Source organism: Cryptomeria japonica, chromosome 3 (genome assembly GCF_030272615.1).
Source record: "Cryptomeria japonica chromosome 3, Sugi_1.0, whole genome shotgun sequence".
Lineage (NCBI taxonomy): Eukaryota > Viridiplantae > Streptophyta > Pinopsida > Cupressales > Cupressaceae > Cryptomeria > Cryptomeria japonica.
This window is the reverse complement of record NC_081407.1, coordinates 492,439,110-492,453,485: the sequence shown is the minus strand read 5'-3', so window position 1 is coordinate 492,453,485 and position 14,376 is coordinate 492,439,110.

Below are 14,376 nucleotides of genomic sequence, written 5' to 3'. Positions count from 1 at the left end.
TGCAATGACTTAATTGAAGTGTTGTGTCTTACAGCTTGCAGACTTATCCACTTTTAACACACATTTTTGGCGCCCACCGTGGGGCAGAAGACTACAATTTTCGGCCTCGCAGATCAACTTATTTTTGTTTTTTGGATTTTTTCGTACAATTACTGCAAAAACTTGTACAAGTTTTCATAGAGGCTAGAATGACAATCTGCAGATCTCGTACGGTTTGTGGTGAATTATCGTACGGCTAGGTGAGAATACTCATACGATTTTCTGGTTTTCGGTATTAAAACAAATTACATTTTTAGGGTTTTTATGATTGGATTTTGATGGTACTAATGCTAACCATGGCTTGTTTTCTGTCTGCCTAAGAAATTTTGATAGCCTAACCATTTTTTATAGAATGTTTGTCGAAGAACACTCCTATCGCACAAAAACAATATGACTACTGATTTATTTTTTTTGCAGGTTTCCTAAGGAGATTCAAGTGAACTTTGTGTATTCTTTAAATTCATTTTTAAGGCACTTAAATTGCTATTTGGTTAATGAACAAATCTGTCTTTTGTGTTTTAAGAAAAATCTAAGAGGTAGGAGAGTATGCTCTTGTCTGGACAAACAATCAGAAATCCAGACCCTCAACGCTTTTTCTAAGTTTGAGATTTGTGTACCTTTAGTGGGCTTGTCATAGTGGGAAAACGTAATCACCCTGTGAGAACAACCCAAGTGAGTACAACTGGACCTGAGCATTCCAACTCACCATAATAAATTGGCCTTTGGTGATTAAAGTCTCAGAGGAGGAGATTATTTGAGTTTTCTCTTTGATATCTCTCATATCGGGCATTTTGTAGGGCCTCATGATCTGAATCAGGTTTATGTGACTACAAATTGTTTTGATACCTTGTCGGGCTATAGGCCTCAATCATGCTTGCGCGACTTCAAGGGGTAATTTCGAATGAAACTCCTTACTAAGAACTATAAGATAGAGGCTACTTGATTCACCTCTGAAAGGGGGATAATATTTGTGCAAGAAAGATAGTAACTCTCCCAAGATACTTGCCATTTCATGCCCCCATTAGCATTTGGAGTCAGCTAATACGGCGTTGAGAATCCATTGCGTGAGAATCAGCGATCGTATTTTGATTAGCTATTGGGTGTGTACCTAAGTTTGAAAGCAAAGGTTTTCTTCTCTAAGCCAACTTTCGTAGGGTTAGCGTGTTGTTCTTGAAGTCATTACACATATTGTGTGTTTACTGTGTTTTCATCCTTAAAACTGAAACTGGAGAAAACAATCAACAACGTCAAAAAATTAGTGATCAAAACTCTATCCGTGTCAAAAACTAGTCTCTGTCAGTCATCAAAACTTTGTCTGTGTCAAAAACTAGTCTCTATCAGTCATCAAAAACTCCGTTCATGTCAGAATCTTGTTCCTATACAGTCCACTATCGTACGAGTCTACTGAATTATCGTCTATCTTTATACCTATTATCGTACGAGTCTTAATTGGTCCTCTTAGTTTAATGTTTGGTCCTATCAGAATTGTCGTCCGGGTCTACAGAATTGTCGTTCTGCTCCTAAAGAATTATCGTCTGGTATTTGGTAAACTATCAAACGAATAATCATAATACTCATCATATTGTCATCTGGAGAGAACTAAACTGTCATGCGAGTTTAGGCAGCAACTCGTACAAGAAACTTCTTGTATCGTCTGGTAACTGTTAAATTTTCGTCAGGGTCTAAAAACTCTGTCGTACGAATTCCTGATTTTATGAGTCTAGAAACTTGTCTATCTACACACTTTTCTAGAATTGTTATACTTTCCTAATTGGTCTACAATGAGCGTATATCTGTTCATCATAATTCTGAGCAATATGGTCATCATAACTCTGAGCATAAACAATCTTGATAGTGTACCCATGTTGTTGTGTTGCACGATTTTGTCGATCATCTTTCAGCTAGTTCAATCAACTACTTATCAAAATTAAGCTACTTAGATCACGTCTTATATAGGTAGATCATTCCTGAAACCAGACTGAGTCTTAGTCACTTCTCTCAAATAAAACTAAGGTACTTAGATCACGTCTTATACAGGATAGATCGTTCCTAAAACTAGACTGAATCTTAGTCACTTTTCTCAATCACCATGTTAAGCAAACAACTAGCTTCAATTTGATCTTGACTTCTGCATCACATCTATCTCTTGGTCACATCAGTCATAAATGCCTACTCAAACCAAAAGTTCTCACAAGAAAGCTACCAAAGGTAAAGGATCCTCCTTTTCATTACAAGATAATCCATTCTTCGTAGAAGACCCCGTCTCTAATAAACCTTCATTGTCAAATTTACTAATTTTCGATCAACCCTTATCTCCCATCATGTCTGGAGAAAGGCAAGAAAGAGAAGTTGTTAAACATGATACATACATGTATATTAGCACCCATGCTAATAAATGTATATTAGCACCCATGCTAATAATAGTGATTCCTCATCTAGGGAGTCTGAAGTCTCTGAACCTACAAAAGTTGTTATAAATAGTTGTCAAAAGGATAAAGATTTTTGATAAAATGATGAAGATTATCATAGGTAGAGAAAAATAAGATTAATTTCTAGAGCTAGCAAAACAAGGCGCTAAACTCCCTACTAATTATAACATTGAAACCCTTTTTGCTAAAGAGGAAGAGACACCATTAACGCTTGTAAACAAACAATTACAAGCATTACAGACTGAAATCAAAGAAATGAAAAACAAGGATAAATCATCTAAGCAATATTCTTTGGACACGATATGCACGTTCCCATTTGACCAAAACCTTTACATGCCTCCATTTCCTTCAAGAATGGAGATTACTAAGTTTGACAAATATGACGATAATGCAGATTCCCAAGACTATGTCAGAAAATTATGTGCTTTATGTATGGAGTTCACGCACAAAAAAACATATCTCATGCGCCTTTTAGGAGGACAAGCTATGGAATGGTTTTCAAGCCTACATATGGGAATTAAAAATATTGAGGAATTAGTTAAATTGTTTCTCCAACAATACTCCTATAACATTCATGATCCAGTCACTATGATTGAGCTTTGCAATACCAAACAAAAAACAAGAGAACCTTTTTTTACTTTTCTTCAATGTTGGAGAAAAATGTTCTCTAGATATTCACGACCTATTCCAAATTCTAAGAAGATGGATATCTTTGTCAATAACCCGATCCCTGATTTGAAATACAATATCCAAATGCAAGTGTACCCTTGATTCAACAAAAAGGTAGATAGTGCCCTAAGAGTGGAAGATGTGCTTATAAAGAAAGGAGATACATTACTTTGGAAAGAAACACAACAAGGCTCTAGTTCCAAAGAAAAGAACAAATACTGGAAATACAAAAAAGATAACAATAGAAATGTTGTTAATGATGGAGTGGTGGACACTGTTAAAATAAAATTAATACCCAAAATATTTAATCTGGCTAGTGGCACACAAGCCCTTAAAGCAGCTGAAACTGCGGCGGAAAACCCTTCGAAGAAATCAAAAGAGTGGTTTAAAGAGAAACCTTGGCTTTCAAAGCCTAAACACGATTTCACTCCTTTGGAGGAATCATATGAATCAGCTCTTAAGACTTTATTAACAAATTAGCTGATAACATTGCCAGACAACTCTAGACCATATGATCTAGAATTTAAACCCAAATGGTGGAGGGAAAATGAGTACTATGAATATCATCGAAACAAGGGTCATACAACAAACAATTGCATGAAACTCAAACATAAGATTCAAGACCTCATTGATGCTGGCAAAATTATTGTTGGAAATCACACGACGAATGTTGATCACAAAGCTTATAAAGATCCCTTGCCTGCTTATGAACAAGGTGATTCCTCAAAATCCAAGGGAGGTGTCAAAGTCAATTACACCTATGCTAACAATGAAAATGTGATCAACGTGATTGAATCTTCCCAATCTGAGTATTGCAACATGATCATCGTCAAAGATAAACAAAATAAAATGCAAACTGCAAATGTTGTAACCCGCACTCAAAAGAAGGTTACTCTAAAAGGAGCTAATTCCTCAACTCCTGAGCAAACAACATCAAACCTACCAACTTCTTCAAATAAACCATCAAATGCGATCATGACTAAATCTAAGTAGCTAGCTTCATCATCCTCTCCTAGTTACAGCATTGTAGAACAATTAAAAAGAACCACCACTCAAATCTCCATTTTTGAATTACTTAAGATCTCTTCTGCTCATAGAGAGATCCTGGACAAAGCTTTGCTCACTACAAATGTCCCCAAAGATTTAGATGTAGATCGATTTCAATCTATCGTGGGTCACCTGACTTCACCTCATTACCTCACCTTCTCTGAAGAAGATGACAATTCACTAAACCACCCACATAACCAACCATTACACATTGAAGTTATGATCCATAAACACCGAGTCAAACATGTTTTGATAGATGGAGGCATTGGGTTGAATATTTGTACCTACAATCTACTGACATAATTGGGATTTTCTGAACATGGCACTGATCCAACAAAGAAAATAACATTCAAAGCTTATGATGAAGAAGAAAGAACCTCTAAAGGTCTAGTACTATTACCGATCAGGGTAGGTCCTGTGGAGAGAGATGTTATTTTTCATGCAAGCAGTACCATCTGCCTATCATCAGTGCTTAAAATTTCCTAATAATGGAGTTGAAATCAGTATTCCTTCTGATACAAGCTACACTTGCAATACATTGAAACAATCTACTGATACCTTTGTTCCTCATAACAGAGCATCCTTTGTAGCTGAAAGTTCAGAAATTTGATGAAAGACTTAGAAAATAAATTGAAAATCGTGGGTATTGGCATAGATGGATACAAGATAGAACTTGTACTTTCACTAGTGTATCTTCCTCCATCACCAAGATAGTTTAGAAAACCATATGTGGCTATGAAGCCACAAAATTCAACTCCAAATGTCATTTCTGATGGTATTTTTGTACAGTCCTCTACTTCCCTTGCAGATGAAACAGAAGAGGAGGTTGTTCTCAAATGGCTTTTTAAAGAACAAAATGAAAATAAAGAAGTGCAACATTGTCAGGTATCGGTCCTCTGGGCAAGCGTCAAGAAGGTATTGTTGAACCTATTAAGCTAAAAACTAAGTCTACAAATGATAAAGATGGACTTGGATACTATTTAGAGGAGTCATCAGATCAAAAACATAATTCTCATCATCAGTCTAAGTGGAGGAAAAAGACTTCAACATCACAAGAAATAAACACTCAACAAACTCAGGATGGGTATGAAAAAGAACAAGAAGAATTAGCAATCAAGAGAGAAGACGTAGCTTGTAATCAAGTTCCAACTATATCAACAGTAACACTACAAGAAATGGAAGTCCCAAAAGATATGGGAGAAATAGAAAGAATTAAAGAATTGTTTGCACCACTGAACATTCCAGTCACATACGCAGAAGAATGCAAGTAGATGATTTAGAAACTGACTTGAATGAATATGAATGGGGTCCAGAGCCTCTGTCAGATGCATCAACTGAAGAAACTCCTGAAGAACCTAGTGATATCATAGATGAAGCACAAGAGATAGTGCGCTTAAAACTGAAAAAGGAAATAGAGGAAATCAGACTAAAAAGACAAGAAGATTATGAACAATAGTTGAAAGAAGAAAGAGCACAAGAAAAATCTTCACCTACTATATCTTCCTCTAATGAGATAGAGAAAATAAGGTATGGGACTAAAAATGAAGAATTGGAGGCTACAGAAATAGGGTCGATCATTAGTCCAAAGGAAGCTGAATGGAAAAGATGATAGAGACTAACAGTGTCATCAAGGATATGTCAACAGGTATGTCAACTACAAGTGATCATTGAACTAAATCACGAAGGAACTTGCAGCATCAAAGATGTAGATATTGATACTATACATACTTTCACTAAGCCACTTGAAGAAGAGTCAGATGCTTCATCTTCTGACTCCGATCACTCTGAAATAAGCTCTATTTATGACATTGCCTATTCGACACCAAACTATGACTACTTCATCGTGAATGTCGAGACTCTATCTGTTGACCCTGTTACTGTCAAACCACGATATGTAGTCCATTCTGAAGTAGAAGACGATGCTAGTGGTAAGTTTGTTAGGTTAGGTCCCCTAAATACTAAGGTAAACTTCGATAATCGTGTTCAAACTCTTCTTGGTCTTGAGATGCTTACACAAGGTAGTCTTCTGGAACTCGATTTGTCGGTCCGAGGTTGTGATGAATATATTGTGAATTCCCTTGAACCTGTTAAATCTTTATCCCTAGTACATCTTGAGCTTATTGATTGTACTCTTCAAGATCAACCTTTGAATATACCTACCTTTGCCAATGACTATACATTAGCCTGTTATCTTAATGCAGTTGATCAAATCGACTCTTCCACAAGTGAACAAAGTGAGAACATGACAACAAAAAATGTCAAGTATCTTAGTTGCAAAAAGAAAAAGAAAAATAAGAGTGCTGATGGCGAAAACTACACTGTGGCGGTGTCAAAATAAAAAATAGTAAAAATAAAGGATGTACCTAATGGTGAAAACCTCTCTGAGGTGTCTGAAGGTGAGATACTTGACATTTTGCCTGATTACTTTCAAGAGTGATCATCAGTGCTAATTGAACCTACATAGCTAGTAAATATTAGAACAGAAGAAGCTCAGCACACCATACATGTAGCTCAATCCTTGTCAACCGAAGAACTAAAAGAATTTGTTGATTTCTTCACAGGAATGAAGATCAATTTTGCATGGACATATGCTAATATGTGGGGTTTCGATCCTGACCTCATAATGCATCATCTCTCTATCATTCCTGGAGTTAAACCTATTAAGCAAAAACTCCAAAAAAAATGCATCCTCATGTTGTATTACTTGTTAAAGCTAAACTAGAAAAATTACTAAAAGTTGGATTCATCAGAGCAATTGATTATGTCGTGTGGATATCTAATATTGTACCTATTTCCAAACTTGACAAATTAATACGTGTTTGCACAGATTTTAGAGATTTAAACAAAGCTTGTCCAAAAGATGATTTTCCACTACCCAACATAGATATGATCGTGGACATGACTGTTGGATATTAAATGTATTCTTTAATGGATGGTTTTTCTAGATACAATCAGATCAAAATTGCACTTGAGGATCAAGAGAAAACAACATTCACCTGTGCATGGGGAACCTTCTGCTGGAATGTAATGCCCTTCGGTTTAAATAATATAGGCGCTACTTATCAAAGAGCCATAACAACAATCTTTCATGATATGATGCACAAAAACATGGAGGATTAGGTTGATGATACTCTAGTTAAATCTATGAAAAGATCAACACACCTATCAGAACTAGGTCCACTATTAGACAGATGGAAAAATTTAAACAAATTAAATCCTAAGAAATGTGCATTTGGGGTTACATTTAGTAAGCTCCTAGGATACATTGTTTCAGCAAAAGGAATTGAAGTGGATCTAGAAAAAGTTAAGGCTATCATGGAAATGTCACCTCCAAAGAATGTTAGTCAAATGAGAAGTTTACAAGGGCGGCTCCAATCAATGAGATGTTTTATTTCTCAGCTAGCAAATAAGGCTCAACCATTCACAAAGGCATTACGAAAAGGAGTCAAATACAATTGGGATAAAGATTGTGAACATCATCTAAAATAAATCAAGGAATATCTTTCTAATCTACCTATATTGATGCCACCAATTCAAGGCAAACCTTTGATTCTCTACATATCAGCTACTGATACATCACTGGGGGAAATTTTGGCACAACAAGATGAGAATAAAAATAAAAGAGCTATATATTATATCAACAAGATATTGGTGTCCTATGAGATGAACTATACTATCATAGAAAAAGCTTGTTTGGCATTATTCTTTGCATCATAGAAATTAAGACACTACATGCTAGCACATTTTATCCAACTAGTGGCTAAGATTGATCCGCTCAAATATCTTCTTAGCAAAGCAACACTTACAGGGAGATTGTCTAAATGGGTCATGGTTCTTACATAATTTGATATTGAGTATATAGAACGTAAAGCTATCAAAGGTCAGGTCATTGCAGATCAACTTGTTGATGCTCTACTTGAAGACAACTAACCTTTACACATAGAATTTTTGGATGAATCCATCATGCACCTTACTCAGCAATCCTGGAAAATGTTCTTTGAGGGGCCCTCGATCGATAGAGCGACAGGGTCTTTCACTCAACAAGGTTCTGATGCTAGAATACTTTTTATCACTCCTCAAAAATTATTCTATCCCAAAGGCTTACAAGATTCTCTTTCCTTGCACAAACAATATTATGAAGCTTTGGTAAATGGAATCAAGCTAGTTATTGAATGGAAGGTTGTTGTGTTACACATCTATGGAGACTCTCAGTTGATTATCAACCAAATCAATGATATATATCAGAATCGGGATGAGAAACTGATGCCCTATAAAAGAATGGTTGATGACCTCAAGAAATACTTTACCTTTATATCATTTCAACAGATTCCTAGATCAACAAATAGAGCAGTAGATGCTATGGCTACCTTGGCGTCTATACCACATCTACAAGAATCTAAGTTTCACTTTGAATTCCTGGTGGAAGAGTTACATTATCCTGCTTATGATTCCCCTGAGTCCCATATGGTTTGTTCTATTATTGGACATGATTCATCTCACTATAGCCATATTTACTCTTACTTGTGTGACCAAATTATCCCTGCTAATCTTACTCGTAATGAGAAAAGGAACCTAATCTGAAATGCTTCACAATATGTCATCATCGCTAACGATTTGTATAAGCGAGGTTTGGATAGTACTTTTCTTAGGTGTCTAGAAACTGAAGAGTCTCAACGTGCATTATCTAAAGTGCATGAAGGTATTTGTGGATCTCATTCAAATGGTCTTACTTTATCTCAGAAACTGCAAAGGGTTGGCTACTACTGGCCATATATGAAAAAAGATGCTATAAAATTTGCTAAAATTTGTAAGAAGTGTCAGCTACATGGGAATCTCATACATGATTCAGCAAGGGATCTAATACTTTTCATCACACATTGGCCTTTTCAACAATGGGTGTTTGACCTCATTGGCCAAATCTATCCTACATCATCTAATGGACACAAGTTTATCATAACTACCACTAAGTACTTCACTAAGTGGGTTGAAGCGGTTCCGCTAATCAAAGCAACCGGTAAACAAGTAGCTCTATTCATCCTTAACTATATCATCTGCAGGTATGGGATACCTTCTTCAATTGTGACTAACAATGGAGGGCAGTTCAAAAACAAAGATCTGATGAGCTCTGTGAAAAGTTCAAAATCAAACAACATTGGTTATCCATATGCTACCCTCAAGGTAATGGACAAGCTGAAGCATCTAACAAAAATTTGTTGACTATCTTGCACATAACGGTAAACAAATCTGGAAAGGATTGGCATCTGTAGCTCAATCATGCACTATGGGCTTATAGAACAAGTATCAGAACGCCTACTGGGGCTACAACTTTTTCTTTGGTGTATGGATCTAAAGCAGTCTTGCCTGTCGAGGTAGAAATACCTTCTTTGAGAGTTTCTTTGCAAGGTCTTATTACTGATGAAGACTACAGAATATCTAGATTGCAAGAACTCGAGTTGCTAAATGAACGTCGACAAGTGGAGTTTGATCATCTGAGAGCCTTCCAAAAGAGAATATCTAGAGGTTATAACAAGAAAGTTCAACAAAGAGAATTTCAGGTTGGTGACCTTGTTTTAAGAGAAAATCCTAAAAAATCATTAGTTTTGAGATAACAAAGGGAAGTTTGAACCCAACTGGCTGGGTCCCTACATCGTTACTACAGTCTTTGGCTTTGGTGCCTATCAACTCTCAACATCAAAAGGAGAACAACTCCATTAACTGATCAACACTATCCACTTGAAGAAATTCGTCACGTAGTATTCTCTGCTCCAACAACTTGTACAGCTAAAAAGTTTTGAAAAATAAAAAAAATACAAAAGAAAAGATCTTTGCCAAGCAGGTGAAAACTTGGTAAATAGGCACCTCTTGTATTCAAGCGCTCCATCTATCAACACAATTTTGGCATTTCCCATTTTCATTCCCACTTTCCTGCATCTATGCTTCCACTTGTACATATCTTTTAGTCGCTTTTGTGACATCATGGTTCTTTTGGAATCCCCGTGGCTTGAAACCGATCAATGTCATAGTCTTAGGGCAATTGATTGATCAATTTACATGTCCTAAGTAGTTTAACCAAGTCATCTTTCTGTTAGTAGTATCAGGTCATCCAATTCGAGTCAGTCACTTGTCTCCAAACTACTGAAGAGTTGTATCACTGAGTAAAAAAGCAAAACAAGACAAACAATCACTAACTGTTTGAGATATGCGTGAAATTTTCTTTGTGTGTTTTTTTTTACATTGATTTTTGATTATTATTTCCTCTGAGTAACTCGAGGAAGTCTGTCTTGACTAAGATAATCAAGGATTGGGGGCATAATACTTTTCTTTATTTTCTGCTTGTAGGAATGATTTTGATGATCTGAAAACATCTAATCAGCTGGGTATCTGTGATAAGTGCCTTCACATCAAGGTGAAATCGCCACACATACCTCGACTCCGCTTATTTGTATGCTATAGGGAGGTTGGAGTCATTTCTTTGTCTATTTTGAGGGAATTTCTTTAATGTGCAATCCGGATGCATACGTAATTTGTCCAAGGATATGAATGATAAAAGAGTCATTGTGGACAAGATAATTAAAATTGCATATTCAAAGGAAGGAACTATGTTTTGCCTGCTCTGTTTGTAAAAGGCTCAGTGATAAAAATTACGCATACCAAATTCAGTGACTAGGTTTAGGTTGCATTCATTCTAAATTTTATGCATTTCAAGTGATTTCGGCATGATAACAATGATCTCTTTATCTTTTGAATGAGAGTTTGAGGCAATCATCATTTCTTAGCTAAGTGGTATTTTTTCATCATCGTTTCTTTGATCGAGTACTTCTGTATTGAGATGTTAGTTGCATACATGAGCATCTTATATACATCCATACATTTCATTATATATTTGCATTCATATTATTGCATGAAAAAATAAACATTTGCATTACTAGTTACTCATTTTCATCATTTATTTGCATATGAAAAAAAACAAAAAAAACATCCATATTCATCTGCATTACATTCATCCATACTGAAAAGATATGCATACATATAGAATAAAGCATATAAAAAGACATCTCATAATCAATCAACACAAGTACGTTGAAATCAAATCAAGAGCTCATATATATCGTTATAATCTCAATGTCCAAAAGTACAAATGATATCAACTGTCAAATACAATGTCTCATCGGAGCAAGAATCGTATATAACAAAATCTAGGAGATATAACAAATCTAGCTCTCTGTCTCTCCCTCATCACCAGGTGGAGGAGGTGGTGCCTGCTGACCGACGTCCTGTCTGGGTGCCCTAGCTCCCTCAAATCATGAATCATGACATTAAAGTTGCTTCAGTCATCCGCAGTGGAGATGAGCTCATGATAAAATTTCTTTTATGGTTGTTCAGAGTCTATATTTTATAATGATTATCTTGTCAATTTGTTGTATGTACTTTGTAATTGTTTATTCATAAGTATTGAAAACACATTTTGAATTCTTGACTATGTTGGTTTTCTATTTCCATTCAACCATCACATTGAAGTTTTTCAAGTAATATAATATTTTGTATAATACTAAATGTTGTCCATGAATGAGAAAGGGAAGCTAGGGTACTGAATATGTTCTTTTTGTAAGTGTGGGTGGTGAGCAATGGAAAAAAAATTAATTGAAAATGAAATTAATCCAAGCAAAGATAAGCTGCAAGGGTTTTATATTAGAGGTCATAATAAGTTTAAGCTTGAAATAAACTAATGAATTATGTAGAAAATTGATGGAAATAGTATCCACCTAAATACTTATCTTGTTAAAACTAAATAAAATTTGTTACAAACTTTAATCACTCTAACCATTGTTATTGACAAGAGATTTGAATTGAGAGATCATTTTAAAAGTACCAAATTAATGTTTTCATTAAATTTATATCATATTAATATATCATATCATAAAATATCAATTAATATCTTTATATGCTATATACTTATTTAATTGGATTAGTAAATTATATATATATAATTTTATTGCTATGATTAATAATATATCTAACTATATATATACTCTTAACTTTATATTAGTATATGAATCTACATATAATAAATTATGAAAGTTCAACTATAATATATATTAGCTCATCAAAACATATACTCTTTTGATTTGAGTGTCTAGGGTTTGGTTCATTAGTGACAGTGCCTACCAATGATATTCCATGAAAGCATCAAAAGTATGTGCTTGAATTCTTATTATTGTACTACACTATGTAGGATTATTCATAAATTAAATCTATCATTTAAAAAAATAAAATTCTAAGCATTATTTTGCAATTTATATCTGAAAGTTAATGTAAAAATCTTGTTGGTTTATCAATTGATTTAACTCTGTTGTAGCACATTTCAATATTTATGATTTTGTTCTTAGATATAACACATTTGCTAAAAACCCTTGCAAAATTGAACTCGTAAACTTACAAATACATTTTTTTTTTCATTGCAAATCCGCAAATATAAAATAATTTAGGAGATTTGTGATTTCCTTTTGATGATTATCAAAGCTAACAAAATTGTTCATCTTGCTCACTCTTCACTCTCAAACAACTACAAGTAAATGTGCTTGAAAATACAGATTGAAAAATGAAACACCAGTTTTCTCTCTTTAAAAGCTTCATTTTTTCATTTTCTTAACTTCGTACATTTTTTTCTTAATAATGACTGCATATCATTAATATATCAAGTTGTCTTTACAACTATAAGCTTTACTCTAAAAAAGCAACAAAATATATGTTTTCTCAAGACCATATGGTATGCTTGTCATTTGCTTTAATTGCTCATAAGACTATGAATATATCAACCAACTTAGTAAGACAAATTTTAAACTAATGAATCTAGTAGTTAAAGTTAAGCACAACAAAGAAGAAAATATTTCATTTTTGTAATGAACTTCAAATTTTAAAAGTTATTTTTCAATTTAGGTTTAGATTATTTTTATGATAAGTAATTTTTAGATTTATAAATTTAAAATTTATTTTATATTTATTAATATTAGATATTTTATATATATATATATATATATATATATATATATATATATATAGTTATAATCATAATTATAATGCTTTTAAGATTATAATAGTTAATTAGTATACATATTTTTATAAAAATCTATTAAAACATAGTGAGAAATATCATTATGGAGACTTTTTTTTGTTGTATTATTTACTATTTATTTATTAAAAATATTTATTTTACTATTATAATAAAAATACATAGAAATTTTATTTTATTTTCCAAGCAAGAGGCCAAAGCCTATAGTATATATTAATAATAAAAAGATAGTTACAATAACATATATATGTTCAAAAGAGGGAAAGAAACAAACCCAAAATGAAATTCCATTTAAGGAGTTTGTACAATATCAACATTGGCCCCAAAATGAGATGACCAAAATAGGAGCCCTAAAACATTTACAAATTACAAATAATGCACAAATAACTTGAGGAAGACATTCCACCAAAACTCTGGAGGTGAATGAATACTCTGGAAATCTTCTGACCGACACCATAAGGATTCAAACCAATTACAAAACAAAGCTGCCTTCAACCAAAAATTTGAAGCTAAAGAACTGATACGACCAACAATTGCAAACCAAAAGAGACAAAATTCTGATAAACAAAGCTCAAATTACTCTGAACTAGCATCTTCGTAGATGTCATTTGAGCTGCCTTCTATAGAAGCAAGGTCATTAGGGACATGAAACAAGGAATAGAAGCCATGGGGATCAACAAGAACATGTAGAAACAATTCCCAAATTTCAGTCACTTTTATCAAAGCCAAAGAAAACAAGGGTTCTGGAAAGACAACATGGTAGAAGTGCAACCAGGAAAGGAAAGGAACTAGGGAGTGGAAAATAAACTCATTTCTAATAGAAGTGAATAGGGAGAGAGGAACAAAATCAAAAAATATCTCATCCCTATTGATGAAACCCCCTATCCATTGTGATCCCCTTAATACATCATACCTACTAAGCTCGACAAGTAATTCATCCCATGAATACAATGAGGGATGAACAAACGCACCCACCAAAAAATTAGTAAAATCAACTGAACCTGTCATGTCGATTATGACAGTGGCAAACTATGAAGCTGCGACAATAGCGAGAAGATTCAGATTTGTCCATAACTAGTTCGGACCAAGCAATGAAGACAAAGCAAATTGCACACTTGCACA